Source organism: Macaca thibetana, chromosome 13, assembly GCF_024542745.1.
Source record: "Macaca thibetana thibetana isolate TM-01 chromosome 13, ASM2454274v1, whole genome shotgun sequence".
Lineage (NCBI taxonomy): Eukaryota > Metazoa > Chordata > Mammalia > Primates > Cercopithecidae > Macaca > Macaca thibetana.
In genome coordinates this window covers 45,274,010-45,289,411 of record NC_065590.1, presented here as the reverse complement: position 1 = coordinate 45,289,411, position 15,402 = coordinate 45,274,010, and the positions used below count along the sequence as shown (strand labels likewise).

Genomic DNA, 15,402 nt, shown 5'->3' with positions numbered 1-15,402 from the left:
TCAAACTCATGATTCATCATTCACCACAGGGGAATAAGCTGCTTCCTATAAGCGCATTACCCAGAAAAATTATGTTCATTTATATAAACCATTTAATAAAAATCTCTCTAAGATGTTTAAATACTATATTATACCTAATTTCATTAATGGTTTAATTAATTCTAAAAGGAGCCTACTTTTATTTAAATTTTATGAATTCTTATGCAAGTTTAATTTAAAATGTCCAAAATGTAATTTTTGCTCTAATTGCTTCTACTTTCCTGCAAGGTGGGGGCGGTGGGGTACAGAGTCTTGCTCTGTCGCCCGGGCTGGAGTGCAGTGGTGTGATCTTGGCTCACTGCAACCTCCGCCTCCTGGGTTCACGAAATTCTTATGCTTCAGCCTCCCAAGTAGCTGGGATTATGGGCATGCACCACCACGCCCAGCTAATTCTTGAGTTTTTAGTAGAGATGGGGATTTGCCATTTTGGCCAGGCTGGTCTCGAACTCCTGACCTCAAGTGATCACTCGCCTCAGCCTCCCAAATATTTTCTTTTCTTCTCCACCATTTGTTAACTCCTTTAGTTGAACTGTAACACCACCAGATGAGTTCTCGCAGTGAATGGTAAGAATATTACTAAAAGCCATTCCTACAGCAACACAGGCAGTGATAGTTTAACTTTACACAAGAGAGATTGTGAACTAACCCAAATCAGATGTAGCCCCCAATCCCCAATTCAGCATTATCCCAAAAATGTCCACAGTCACTCCAGTGCCACTTGATGGGAGGGTACGTGTGATGGAGGAGGAGCCAGAGTGACAAGACCACAGTCTGAACTGATTGCCACTTTTACAGACACACACGGCTGCATGAACACATCATGAGGGATCCCCACTCCCAAGCTTTGGAAGGAGCTTGGACAAGTCAAGAGGCCTGAGCTTTACTAGCTTCATGGTAAATCTGCTCCTACACATATCATTTATTGAATGAAGGAGTGAATACGGTGAGGCAATCATGAGTATGGCTCCAGAGTTAAATGAATCTGTGTTTTATTTTTAATTCCACCATTTACTAGCTATTAGCAAATTATTTTCTCTGTGCCTCAGTTTTTCAATATGTGAAAAGGGGATAATAATATTTATCACATAGGGCTGTTCTGAGTTATTAAAAGATGTAATATATAAAGTGTGTTAAAAATAAGAGCAATACTTATGTGAAGATGATGATGACGACTGTGCTGTATCGAATATGATAAATTCTCAAGGGCTGTTGAGGGGTTGAATAGTTTTTGATGTTATAATAATGTTCCCAAACAACTGTGACTTTTGAGTTTCTTTGACTTGGTTTTTGTTTCCAAAATTTTCATGATTCTGCAATAAAATCTGGCAGAAAAATGACTTAAATAAGTTTCTAGGCTGGGTACAGTGGCTCACACCTGTAATCCCAGCACTTTGGTAGGCCAAGGCAGGAGGATCACTTGAGGCCAGGAGTTTAAGAATAGCCTTGGGCAACATAGCAAGACCTTGTCCCTATTAAAAAATAAAAAATAAAAAAAAAAGCCAGGTATGGTGGTGTGCACCTGTAGTCCCAGCTATTCTGGAGGCTGAGGTGAGAGGATCACCTTAGCCCGGGAAGTTGAGGCTGCAGTGAGCCAGTGCACTCCAGCCTGGGCAACAGAGCAAGACCCTGCCTGCCCTGCTTATCCCCCCCATTAAAAAATATTCTATTTTGAGTAGAGAAGTACCACAAACAAACAAAGAGTCAAGGCAGAAAAAAATGGCAAAACTTCAGGAAATATTTTCATATTCCCAGGATCCAGCGATATAGCTACAGTTGACCCTTGAACAATGAGAGACTTCAGACACCAACCCCTAGCACAGTTGATAATCTGTGTATAACTTTTGACTCTCCCAAAATTTAACTATTAATAGACTACCGTTAACCAGAAGCCTTATCTATAACATAGTCGATTAACACAGATTTTGTATGTTATATGCATTATATACTATCTTCTTACAATAAAGTAAGCTAGTGAAAAGAAAATGTTATTAACAAAATCATAAGGTGGCCTGGTGCGGTGGCTCATGCCTGTAGGCCGAAGTGGGTGGATCACTTGAGAGCAGGTGTTCGAGACCAGTCTGGTCAATGTGGTGAAATCCCATCTCTACTAAAAATACAAAAATTAGCTGGGCGTGGTGGTGCACACCTGTAATCCCAGCTACTTGGGTGGCTGAGGCATGAGAATCACTTGAACCCGGCAGGCGGAGGTTGCACTGAACTGAGATCTTGACATTGCACTCCAGCCTAGGCGACAGAGTGAGACAGAGATGAAAATCTCTGCTTCGGAGAAAAGTTGCCAAAACAAAATCCACAAAATGCAAACCACACACAGGAATCCATCAATTGTTCTTGGAGACAACTGTGAAGACAACCGCAGGCAGTTGTAAAGCATCTGAAGGTTTAAAATGTTCAGCCTTCCATTCAGGGATATAAGTTAGGAGTATCATTAGCAGGACTATGTGCTTTTAGAGTGAGAGACTTTAAAAAGTTTTTTTTTTTTTTTTTTTTTTTTTTTTTTTGCTTTTCTAATTGCCAGTGTAGGCTGGAGTGTCTCTGAAAGTGATGGTTCTTGGAAGATGTAGGTGTATTTTTGTTAAAGCATTTGCTCATGGGAGGTTGTAAGACTAGACCGTAGGCAGGATTATGTGTAGGTCTGAACTAGTGTTCCTCCTGCGCTAAGAGAAAAGCTCCTTCCTCCTATGCTAGCAAAAAGGACTTAGACTGATTTGGCCGGGTACTATATGGAATATATTGCAGCGTGGGGTGAGAGTGCGGCATCCCACACATGGCATTATTTGAGACTGAGCAATCAGCTTTGGAAATATTATCTTGGCCGTATGGAGCCAGACTGTGTTTGATGGTATCCTAAATACATAAAGAACTCTCAAAACCCAATAAGAAGAAGATAAGCAACCCAATATTTTTTAAAAATGGGCAAAGGTTTCAAAAAACTTTTTTTTCTTTTTGAGACAGAGTCTTGCTCTGTCACCCAGGCTGGAGTGCAATGGGACGATCTGGGGTCAGTGCAAGCTCTGTCTCCTGGGTTCACACCATTCTCCTGCCTCAGCCTCCTGAGTAGCTGGGACTACAGGCGCCCGCCACCACGCCTGGCTAATTTTTTGTATTTTTAGTAGAGACGAGGTTTCACCGTGTTAGCCAGGATGGTCTTGATCTCCTGACCTTGTGATCTGCCCGCCTCGGCCTCCCAAAGTGCTGGGATTACAGGCGTGAGCCACTGCACCCAGTCTGAAAAAACATTTTATAGAGAAAATATAGAGATAGCCAATAAGCACATGAAAAGATACTTTACGTCATTAGTTATTAGGGAAATGTAAATTCAAATTACAATAAAATTCTACCACACTTACTAGAATAGCTAAAATGAAAACTGACCATATTAAGTATCAAGAAGGATATGGATTAACCGCTACTTTTGTACATTGCTAGTGGGAATGCAAAATGATACAACTACTTTGGAAAACCTGGAAGTTTCTTAAAAATTAAATATACATCTACCACATGACCCAGCCATTCTACTTCCATGTATTCACCCAAGAGAAATGAAAGTACGAGTCATATAATACAGGCATATACAACAATGTTCATAGCAGTTCATTTGTAATGACCCAGGGCTGGAAACAATTCAAATGTCTCTTGACAGTTGAATAGATAAGCAAATTATGGCATATCCATAAAATCGGATGCTAGTTAGCAATGAAAAGGAATGAACTATTTAAAAATGAACTATTTTTAAAATTTTTTTCTAGAGACAAGATCTCCCTGTATTGCCCAGGCTAGTTGCAAACTTCTGGCCTCAAGGGATCCTCTTGCCTCAGCCTCTCAAAGTTCTGGGAGTGCAGGCGTGACCCACCGTGCCCAGCCAGGAATGAACTATTGACAGACGTAATAGCATGAATGAATCTCAAAATAATTATGCTGAGTGAAAAAACACAGACAACATGGAGTATATACTATATCATTCTGTTTATTGAAAATTATACAAAACGCAAATTAATCTATATTGAAAGAAAGCAGATCAGTGGTGGCCTGGGGATGGGGGTGAGGGCAGGAGAGAGGGGTTACTAAGAAGTATGAAAAAACTTTTGAGGGTGATGAATATGTACATTATCTTGACTTAGTAATGTTATCTCAGGCTACACTGAACGTAAGTCAAAATATTTCAAAGTGTACACTTTATTTTTCTATTTTTATTTTTATTATTTTTGGGGACGGAGTCTCGCTCTGTCGCCCAGGCTGGAGTGCAGTGGCGCGATCTCGGCTCACTGCAAGTTCTGCCTCCCGGGTTCACGCCATTCTCCTGCCTCAGCCTCCTGAGTAGCTGGGACTACAGGCGCTCACCAAGATGCCCGATTTTTTTTTTTATATTTTTAGTAGAGACGAGGTTTCACCATGTTAGCCAGGATGGTCTCGATCTCCTGACCTCGCGATCAGTCGGCCCCGGCCTCCCACAGTGCTAGGATTACAGGCGTGAGCCACAGTGCCCGGCCTCAAACCGTACACTTCAAATATACGTGTGTTTAAGGCTAAGCATGGTGGCTCACGCCCTTATTTATTTATTTATTTATTTATTTACTTATTTATTTGAGACAGAGTCAGAATCTCATTCTGTCACCCAGGCTGGAGTGTAGTGGCATGATCTCGGCTCACTGCAACCTCCGCCTCCCAGGTTCAAGTGATTCTCCTGCCTCAGTGTCCCGAGTAGCTGGGACTACAGGTTCCTGCACGCCTGGCTAATTTTTGTATTTTTATTGGAGACTGGTGTTTCACCATGTTGGCCAGGATGGTCTCAAACCCTTGACCTCGTGATCCACCCGCCTCAGCCTCCCAAAGTGCTGGGATTACAGGCGTGAGCCACCGTGCCCGGCTGGCTCATGCGTCTAATCCCAGCACTTTGGGAGGCTGAGGTAGGAGAATTGCTTGGGCCCGGGAGTTGAAGACCAGCCTAGGCAACAAAATGAGACTCTGTCCCTACAAAAACATCAAAAAATTAGCCAGTCATCACGGTGCATACCTGGTGCATACCTATGGTCTACATAAGAGATTGAGGCAGGAGGATCACTTGAGCTCCGGAGATGGTGCCTGCAGTGAGCAATGTTTGTGCCACTGCACTCCTGCCTGGGTGACAGAGCAAGAGCCTGTTTCCAAAAAAAAAAAAATGCCGTTTTATGTATCAATAATACCTGAGTAGGCAGCGTGTTCAGATCGGTCTCTTACTTCAACAGTGTTTGGATGGAAAAGAACTGGGAACTCATAAATAAATAAATAAAATCAAAAAAGAATATCCGAGTAAAGCTGTTAAAAATACCGTATTTCCCTTTGAGAGGCCAAGGCAGGTGCATCACCTGAGGTCAGGAGTTCATGATCAGCCTGGCCAACATGGCGAAACCCTGTCTCTACTAAAAATAGGAAAATTAGCTGGGCGTCATGGCACGTGCCTGTAATCCCAGCTACTCGGCAGGCTGGCAGGAGAATCGCTTAAACCTGGGAGGTGGAGGTTGCAGTGAGCTGAGATTGCATCACTGTACTCCAACCTGGGTGACAGAGCGAGACTCTATCTCAAAAAAATAAATAAATAAAAATAAAATAAAATAAAAAATAACAAAACAAAAACTATGTAGAATATTTCCAACTTTACTTTCTCTTAAAAAAATGTTTTTGGCCTGGCATGGTGCTTATACCTGTAATCCCAGCACTTTAGGAGGCTGAGGCAGGAGAACCAGTTAGGGCCAGGAGTTTGAGACTAGCCTGGGCAACATAACAAAACCTTGTCTCTACAAAATATGTATATTTTTAATTTTTTAAGGTTTTTTTTTTGTTTGTTTGTTTAGATCTAACATATACAGTATTCACTTTCCTCTTAACCAGATCCTATAAAAGGCCCACAGCCACTCCAGTGAGACAGGGAGAGTATGAAGAAGTGAAAGTAGCAGAAGTCTTAACTGATTGCTCTTTAAATATTAAAATTTTGGGGGGAAGCCAAGGCCAGAGGATCACTTAGCCCAGGAGTTCGAGGCCAGCCTGGGCAACACAAAGAGGCTCTGTCTTTATAAAAAATAATTTAACAAAATTAATTGAGTGCAGGTGCAGGTGAGCCTGTAGTCTCAGCTCTTTGGGAGGCTGAGGCAGGAGCATCACTTGAGCCCAGGAGTTCCAGGCTTCTATGAGCTTTGATTACACCACCTCACTCCAGCCTGGACGACAGAGCAAGACTCAGTCTCTAAAGTGAGAAAGAAAGGAAAAAAGAGAAAATATTTACAAATTTTACAAAAACATACACTCATTTGTATACACAGCAAGGGCTTTTTCCAGGGTCTTGGAGGAGGCCTGTGTGAGTGCAGGACCGATGCAGATGACCTCTTAAGCACTCTCTGGGTTTGGAGGAGGAAGGGATATAAGGGTATAGACCCAGCAGTGGAATGGACTTCTCCGCTCCAGGGGCTCAGAGCTGTAGTTTGGACATTAAGCTGCATGGCCTTGTTCTGAGGTCACAAGCTAGTGAGGCCCTAGCATGTATCCATTACACAAGGAACGGGGCAAGTTTTGAAAGGTCAGTGTCACCATCCTCTGCAGTTTATGCATGATCACCAACACAGACCTGCCCCGTCGCTCAGGAGATGGGCTCATGTGCTCAGGCAAGGAACGTAAGACAAGACGCATGGATTCTATTACGGTGCTGCTGTGGCTACTATTTGCTGATTTGTGACTTGAGGCAGATCATATAATCTCTAGGGGTTGGTTTCAACACTAGTAAAATGAGAATCACAAGAATTCCCTATGTGTGGGTAATTATTTTCCATGGAAATAATTTGAATCCTTGTTCTGAAATTTGGCTGATCTCTTCCATTATCTAAAGTTCCTTTTGCAGCTGGAGAAATAGTGAAGTGAAAGAGGATTAGATAGCACAGGCAGGGGACCCCAGGTGGAGGGGCCACTGGTGCCCTCTGCTCAGGCCGGAGGAGAACTCACTGAGCCTTCAAAGGATCCTAGGCAAGTGAGGGTCTTGAAGCTTACGCCTTGTTTGTTTCAAGTAAAATCTGCCTCTGGAAGCCTTCTATTATAATTTTTTTACATTTTTTGAAATTACTATTTATTGGGTCCTGCTTTGTGCCAACCACATACATGCATAGTTTTTGTCAACATTAAAAACACATGGAAAGCTTTTTAAAATATACCAACCTAAGACCAATTGAAGCCAAATCTCTAGGGGTGGGGCTTGAGTATCTATAGTTTTAAGAGCGCCCAGATGATTCTAACATGCAACTGGAGTTGAAATTCTCAGCGCACAATGCTACTTTACATGTTAGCTTCTTAACGCCTTACACAAACCTGGAAAATAGGTCCTCTTATCCATATTCAAGTATATGAATAAACTGAGGCTCAGAGAGGTTAAATATTTTACTCAAGAGGAAATCACAGAGTCATAATTCAAACCCACACTAGCTTGACTTCACAGGCTGCTTTGCTATACCAGTTCCAATCTTTATGTGCCTCTCTGAGAAAGAATAAACTTTTTCATTCAAAGGCAAAATGCAGTGATGAACAAAATATCATGAAATTTTCATGGCCAATGTGACCTTAATTTTAATCCTTTAAGAAGCGAAAGAATAGGCCAGGAGAGGTGGCTAACACCTCAACTGTGTCCAGGAGTTTGAGACCAGCCTGGGCAACATGGCAAAACGTCATCTCTATGTCTCTACAACAAACACAAAAAGTTAGCTGGGAGTGGTGGGACAGGCCTGTAGTCACAGCTACTCAGGAGGCTGAGGTGGGTGGATCTCCTGAGCCCGGAATTCCAGGCTGCAGTGAGCCGTGATGGTGCCACTGCACTCCAGCCTGGATGACAGGAGTGGGACCCTGTTTCAAAAAAATAATAAACTAAAAAATAAAAAAAGAGAAACAATAGAATAAAGCCATATTCCAAGAGTTTAGTTCTAAGTTGGATGAGTCCTTTGTATCCAACAAAACTTCTGATGATCTCTATTGAAGAGAAGCTTATTGAGGAAACTCCTAAGTACCTTATGGGATTGGAACGGGTCCTGGTGGGATACAGCCTCGGATCTCCTGGATACCAGGTAATTAGAAGTCACACAGAATACAGGGCCTCAGGTCTACCTCATGTCTCCCTCACATTAGTTCCTAAATCCCATATCTTCTTTTTTCTTGGATTCATTGTTCACATTTCAATCCCAAAAATTATTTCAGTAAAGATCTGTGGATGGCACAATTTCAGAATCTTTGAATATACAAAAATAACCATATTTTGTACTCTCATTTGAAAGATAGTTTTTCTCAGTCTGATTTTTCCTCAGATTGTTGTCTTCCAGCAATGTTGCCAATGAGAAACCTGATGCCACACTGATTCCCATTACTTTGAGCTTAACCTGTTTATCTCCTTGGAAGCTTTTAGGATTTTACCTTCGTGCCCAGTGTTCTAACATTTCACCATGACACGTCCAGATGTTGGTTTCCATTTCATTCATCTTGGTTAACATTTCCAATGAGAAGACTTGTATCTTTCTGAAATTTGGAGAAATTTACTTCTATCATTGCTTTAATGATTTCTCCTCTACATTCTACCCTTTCTCTCTTTCTTTTTTTGTTTTTTGAGACGGAGTCTCGCTCTGTCGCCCAGGCTGGAGTGCCGTGGCGCGAACTCGGCTCACTGCAAACTCCACCTCCCAGGTTCAAGCAATTCTTGTGCCTCAGCCTCCCGAGTAGCTAGGATTACAGGCACATGCCACCATGTCTGGCTAATTTTTGTATTTTTGTAGAGATGGGCTTTCACCATGTTGGCCAGGTGGGCTTCAAACTCCTGACCTCAAGTGATCCTCCCTCCTCGGCCTCCCAAAGTGCTGGGATTATAGGTGTGAGCCACTGAGCCTGGCCCGTTTTTACTTCTTATCTAACCCCTCAATGAATCTCTGTGATGAATGTCTAGGGCTCGTCCCACTCACTTTTCTTACTGGTTGATTCTAGAGTTGGGATGACACTGAGCTACCTGGATTGCTGTCTTCTGCAAGTGTTTTGGACTGTAGTTTCTTTCAGTACTGTTCCTATATATCTGATCCTGTTAGATATCTATCTCTCAGGCACGTTGCAACATTTCTGGTAAAGCCCTTTCTTGCTTTTTAAGCTGTTATAAATTGGGATCTGTGTTTATGTGTGTGTGTGTGTGTGTGTGTGTGTGTGTGTGTGTGTGTGTGTGTGTAGCATGTAGAAATGTCAACAGTCCTGGGGATATAGTAGGTATTCAATAAGTAGTGTATATTTTGAATTCATAAAAAATGAATATATGGGCTGGACACAGTGGCTCACACCTATAAATCTCAGCACTTTGGGAGGTTGAGGCAGGAGGATCACTTGAGCCCAGGAGTTTGAGAGCAGCCTAGGCAACATAGTGAGACCCCCACATCCCTATTTTATAAAGAAGAAGAAGAAGGAGGAGGAGGAGGAGGAGGGAGGAAGGAGGGAGGAGGAAGAAGGAGGAGGAAAAAGGAGGAAGAAGGAGGGAAGAAAGGAGAGAAAGACATCTATAAGGAACTTACAAAGAAATTTACAAAAAAAAAAAAAACATTAAAAAGTGGGCAAAGAACATGAACACTTTTCAAAAGAAGACATACATGCAGCCAACAATCAATCGCATAAAAAAAGCTTAACATCACTGATCATTAGAGAAATGCAAATCAAAACTATAATGAGATACCATCTCTCCCCAGTCAGAATGGCTGTTACCAAAAAGTCAAAAAATAGGCTGAGCACAGTGGTTCATGCCTCTAATCCCAGCACTTTGGGAGGCCAAGGAGGGTGGATCACCTGAGTTCAGGAATTCGAGACCAGCCTGGCCAACATGGTGAAACCCCATCTCTACTAAAAATAGAAAAATTAGCTGGGCATAGTGGCAGGCCCCTGTAATCTCAGCTATTTAGGAGGCTGAAGCAGGAGAACCGCTTGAACTGGGGAGGTGGAGGTTGCAGTGAGCTGAGAGCGTGCCATTGCACTCCAGCCTGGGCAACAGAGCAAGAATCCATCACGAAAAAAAAAAAAAAGTCAAAAAATAACTGATGCTGGTGAGATTGCAAAGAAAAAGGAACACTTATACCTTGTTAGTGGGAGTGTAAATTAGTTCAACCATTGTGGAAGACAGTGTGGTAATTCCTCAAAGATGTAAAAACAGAAATACCATTCAACTCAGCAATCCCATTACTGAGTATATACCCAAAGGAATTTAAATTGTTCTATTATAAAGACACATGCACGCATATGTTCATTGCAGCAATATTCACAGTAGCAAAGACATGGAATCAATCTAAATGCCCATCAGTGGTAGACTGGATAAAGAAAATGTGGTGCATATACATCCTGCAATACTATGCAGCCATAAAAAAGAATGAGATTATGTATTTTGCAGGAACATAGATGGAGCTGGGGGCCATTATCCTTAGCAAACTAATGCAGAAACAGAAAACCAAATACCGCATGTTCTCACTTACAAGTGGGAGCTAGGCCGGGCACGGTGGCTCAAGCCTGTAATCCCAGCACTTTGGGAGGCCGAGACGGGCGGATCACGAGGTCAGGAGATCGAGACCATCCTGGCTAACACGGTGAAACCCCGTCTCTACTAAGAAATACAAAAAACTAGCCGGGCGAGGGGGCAGGCGCCTGTAGTCCCAGCTACTCGGGAGGCTGAGGCCGGAGAATGGCGTGAACCTGGGAGGTGGAGCTTGCAGTGAGCTGAGATCCGGCCACTGCACTCCAGCCTGGGCTACAGAGCGAGACTCCATCTCAAAAAAAAAAAAAAAAATTAAAAAAATAAAAAAATTAAAAAAAAAAAAAAGTGGGAGCTAAATGATGAGAACACGTGGACACATAGAGGGGAACATCACACACTGGGGCTTATCCAAGGGTGGAGGTGGGAAGAGGAAGAAGATCAGGAAAAGTAACTAATGAGTACTAGGCTTAATACCTGACTGATGGAATAATCCATACAACAAATCTCCATTGGGGCAGGAGGGAGGTAATCCCAGCACTTTGGGAGACCAAGGTGGGAGGATCACTTGAGACCAGGAGTTCAACACCAGCCTAACCAACATGGCAAAACCCCCCTCTACTAAAAATACAAAAAATTAGCCAGGCATGGTGGCACACCCCTGTAGTCCCAGGTATTAGGGAGGCTGAGGCACAAGAATCACTTGAACCCAGGAGGCAGAGTTTACAGTGAGCCGAGATGGCGCCACTGCACTCCAACCTGGGAGACAGCCAGACTCCGTCTCAAAACACACACACACACACACACACACACACACACCCCATGACACAAGTTTACCTATGTAACATACCTGCACTTGTACCCCTGAACTTACAAGTTAAAAATAAATAAATGAATAAATAAATAAATAAATGGTAAAATAAAAAAAAGAATTAATGCATATGTGTTGTTTTTTCTGTTGTTCTTCTTGTCTGTACATCATTCCTATTTCTTCTTATTTTATTTATTTATTTATTTATTTATTTATTTATTTATTTGAGACAAAGTCTCACTCTTTCACCCAGGGTGGAACACAGTGGCGTGACCATGGCTCACTGTAGCCTTTACCTCCTGGGCTCAGGCAATCCTCCTGCCTCAGCCTCCAGAGTAGCTGGGACCACAGGTGCATGCCAATATGCCCAGCTAATTTTTTAATTATTTGTAGAGACAAGGTCTCACTGTACTGCCCAGACTGATCCTGAACTCCTGGGCTCAAGCGATCCGCCCACCTCGGCCTTTCAAAGTGCTGGGATTACAGGCATGAAATACTGTACTCAGCCCATTCCTATGTCTTTTGAAGATTGTATCCTTCTTTCCCCCAACACATGTGCTTGTGGTAGGGTTATCAAATAAACCCAGGCCCCGAGACCACATGTAGGGACCGGTGACCCAAGCCTAACCAAACAGTAATATCTTATTTTCATGGCCATATTTACTGATACAAAACAGAATAGGTATGTTCCAATAAGTCTCATGGTCCAATATGTCTCCTTCTGCAGGAGTGAAAGAAGTCAACACACGAATAGGCTGAGCCAGAGTTGTGGAGGATAAGGGATGTAGATAGACAAAGAGAAACCTGGAGGGCAATTGCATTTGAACCACTAGATATGGCAGCCAAGTTCACCTTTTAACTTTCCAGAGACACAGGTCAAACAATTGCCATTTGTGTTTAAGCTTATTTGAGCTGGGACTCTATAACGTACAACTAGAAGAGTCCTGACTAATACAATGTCTAAAGAAAGACTATTTCAACTTCGAGGAGGATTGGTCAGCATTGTAATCTCACAGCTCTGAAAAGCAGTGTACCTTCAGTATTGTCCAGGAGAATGGCTGTCACAGACATAATCCTGTAGTGGAAATGGAATCACTAAGTCTTTAAGATCAGCCAGCTAATTTCCCTTGATCTAATTCCCAGGGCACCAAGGAGCCTCTGATTATAAATTGCCTACCCAGGTAGAATTGCCTAGAAAGAGAGTAAGCAATGAACGAGAATATCCAGTATACTCAATACTTGTTTTGTTCATTGTTAAGCAATAAGTTGTCAGTGCTCTAAAATCAGATCACTTTGGTGAATGCTAATATTGAATTTTCTGAACCTAGAAAAGCCTTGAGCCAACATAATCTAGTGGTTAAAATACAGATTCTAGCGCCAGACTGCTTGGAGTTGAATCACAGCTCTGCTACTAGCTGCGTAATTTGGGTTAAGTTATTTAACCTATCTGTTCCTTATTTTCTCATTTATAAAATGGGACTATAATAGTAACTACCTCATAGGGTTGTTAAATGAGAATTATACACGTTAAAACCTATAAAGGAATTAAAATATAGTAAATACTATATAAGTACTTGGAAAAATAAAATAAATATCCTAAGGTGAGGAAGAGACCTGGAATGTGGTATCCACTCCAGGGAGACCGAATGACTGCCTCTCCAATACATGAAGAAGTTTAGAACCTATTTCCATTATTGGTTTACATTTCTAAGTGATGGGCTGAATTCTAAACTTCTAGAGGACAGGAACTGTGCCATAGTCATCTTTATGTTTCTAATGCCTGGGACTTTATAGGACCAAAGAGACAGAAAGTACCCTGTTCATGAAATACAAAGATACGGGTCAAATCTTCACCATACCACCTACTTAGGAGTTTTTCTGGAGCAATTTGGTTAACCTCCCTGATCCTCATTTCCTGCAGCAGCAGTAAAATGAGAATAATAATACCTCTGTCAATTATTGAGAGGATGAAAGAAGATAATTTAGGGAAGTGTCTGGGATGTAGTACATGTTCAGTCAATATGGGTTTCCTTCCAATGCTAAAGTTTATAGTTATATAAGTATTTTTCATATTATTTAAATAAAGGAGAATATATTCATTTAAGCATTCTATGACAAAGTAGCTTTGCAGAGCTTATAAGGTCAGCTGCTAGCATCATGACAATAATGCTTTAAGAAAATACATAAAAGCCTGGGCGTGGTGGCTCATGCCTGTAATCTCAGCACTTTGGGAGGCCAAGGCAGGCAGATCACCTAAGGCCAGGAGTTCAAGACCAGCCTGGCCAACATGGTAAAACCCTGTCTCTACTAAAAATATACAAAAAATTAGCCAGGCATGGTGGTGCATGCCTGTAGTCTCAGCTACTCGGTAGGCTGAGGCAGGAGAATCACTTGAACCCAGGAGGCGGAGGTTGCAGTGAGCCAAGATCACACCACTGCACTCCAGCCTGGGTGACAGAGCGAGACTCCATCTCAAAAAACAAAAAAAAATACATAAAACATAAATGTATGACTTTTTAGGGAAATGATTTCACTTTCTGAATCCTTGGCCAGGACTTTTAACTTTAAATGAGATAGAATCCGCTGAGATACTGGTTGGTATACTAGTTATTAAAAATCTTCCTTACAGGGCATGGAAAAATAAATTCAAATGTATTCACTTCTTTATACATTCAAAATCTATTTTGATGAGCATCTATTATGAGCTAGGCACTTTGCTAGAGATTAACTACTCATTTTCTATGTTGAATCTGCAATGAACATAATTTGCATCTTCTTTAGCTTTAGTTCTTAACAGATGACATGTTCAAATTTCTTCAGATGCTGATTACTCATTCATTCATTCAATATATATTGAGATCTGTTCTATCCCAGTCACTCTGCTAGATGCTGGGGACATAATAGCAAACAGACAGATAAGGCCCCAGCCATCACGGAGCTTACATTTTCATTGGGGGAAGGTAAGGCAAAGAAGTAAAATAATTACAAACTACCGTGAGTACAAGAAGGGGCACAAAAAAGGAAGAAAGATGTACAATAGTAGGGGAGGGAGCAAGGAAGCTTCCATCAGGATGCTTGGGGAAGGTCTCAAGGGCAGGGATCATCCCGGATCACTGCTCTGTGAGTGGCACGTAGAACATGCCTGGAACACTAGGCACTCAATATATGAGTAAGGAGATAACACATAAGCTGAAACCCAAGATTGGCAACCATTCAAAGAGAAGAGCATTCCAGCCAGAGAAAACAGCACATACAAAATCTCTGAAGTGGAGAAGAACTTGGAATGTTTGAGGACTTGAAAAAGATCAGCGTGGCTGGAGCAAAGTGATCAAGGAGGGACAAGAGTAGGAGATGATGAGGCTGGAAAAATTGACAGGGACCCAGCCAGATTATGCCGGGCCTCAGAAGCATGATAAGGAGTTTGTAGTTTATATAATTTTTAAAAAAATAAACAGAATAATTCTAGTAATATGGGCTTAACTAAAGGGAAATATAGTCCCTAAGCAAGACACTACATATGATTTGTTTTTTTTCAAGTTAATCAACCTCTTTATTTGAAGACAGGGCAAAATAAATAAAAATATTTCTCCTTCACTTCTGGCTCAGATTTGGCATTTCTTTTTTTTAAGTTTTATTTTAAGTTCAGGGGTACACGTGCAGGTTTGTTACATAGGTAAACTTGTGTCATGGGGGTTTGTAGTACAGGTTATTTCATCACCCAGGTATGAAGCCTAGTACCCATTAGTTACTTTCCCTGATCCTCTTCCTCCTCCCACCCTCCACCCTCTGATAGGCCCCAGTGTGTGTCGTTCGCCTCTATGTGTCCATGTGTTCTCATACAGGTGCTCCTTGATTTACAACGGGCGTAAGTCCCAATAAAACCATGTTAAATTGGGGCCAGGTGCGGTGGCTAATACCTGTAATCCCAGCACTTTGGAAGGCCAAGGTGGGCAGATCACAAGGTCAGGAGATCGAGACCATCCTGGCTAACACAGTGAAACCCTGTCTCTACTAAAACTCCAAAAAAAAAAATTAGCCGGGCACG

The 15,402-nt window shown here is 42.0% G+C and overlaps 1 protein-coding gene across 13 annotated transcripts in view; it reads left to right on the top strand.

The window, feature by feature from the left end:
• COMMD1 (copper metabolism domain containing 1) overlaps positions 1–15,402 on the top strand; it is a 960,866-nt gene that overhangs the window by 563,998 nt on the left and 381,466 nt on the right. The window contains exon 1 of one of the 13 annotated variants that reach the window (XM_050753522.1): positions 10,703–10,712. The exons of 11 other annotated variants lie outside the window; for them this stretch is intronic. The gene's annotated coding sequence lies outside the window, so the exon portion shown is untranslated. Of the gene's footprint in view, positions 1–10,702; positions 10,713–15,040; positions 15,051–15,402 lie in introns of those variants that run through there. One more of the 13 variants, XM_050753524.1, reaches the window with a different exon arrangement.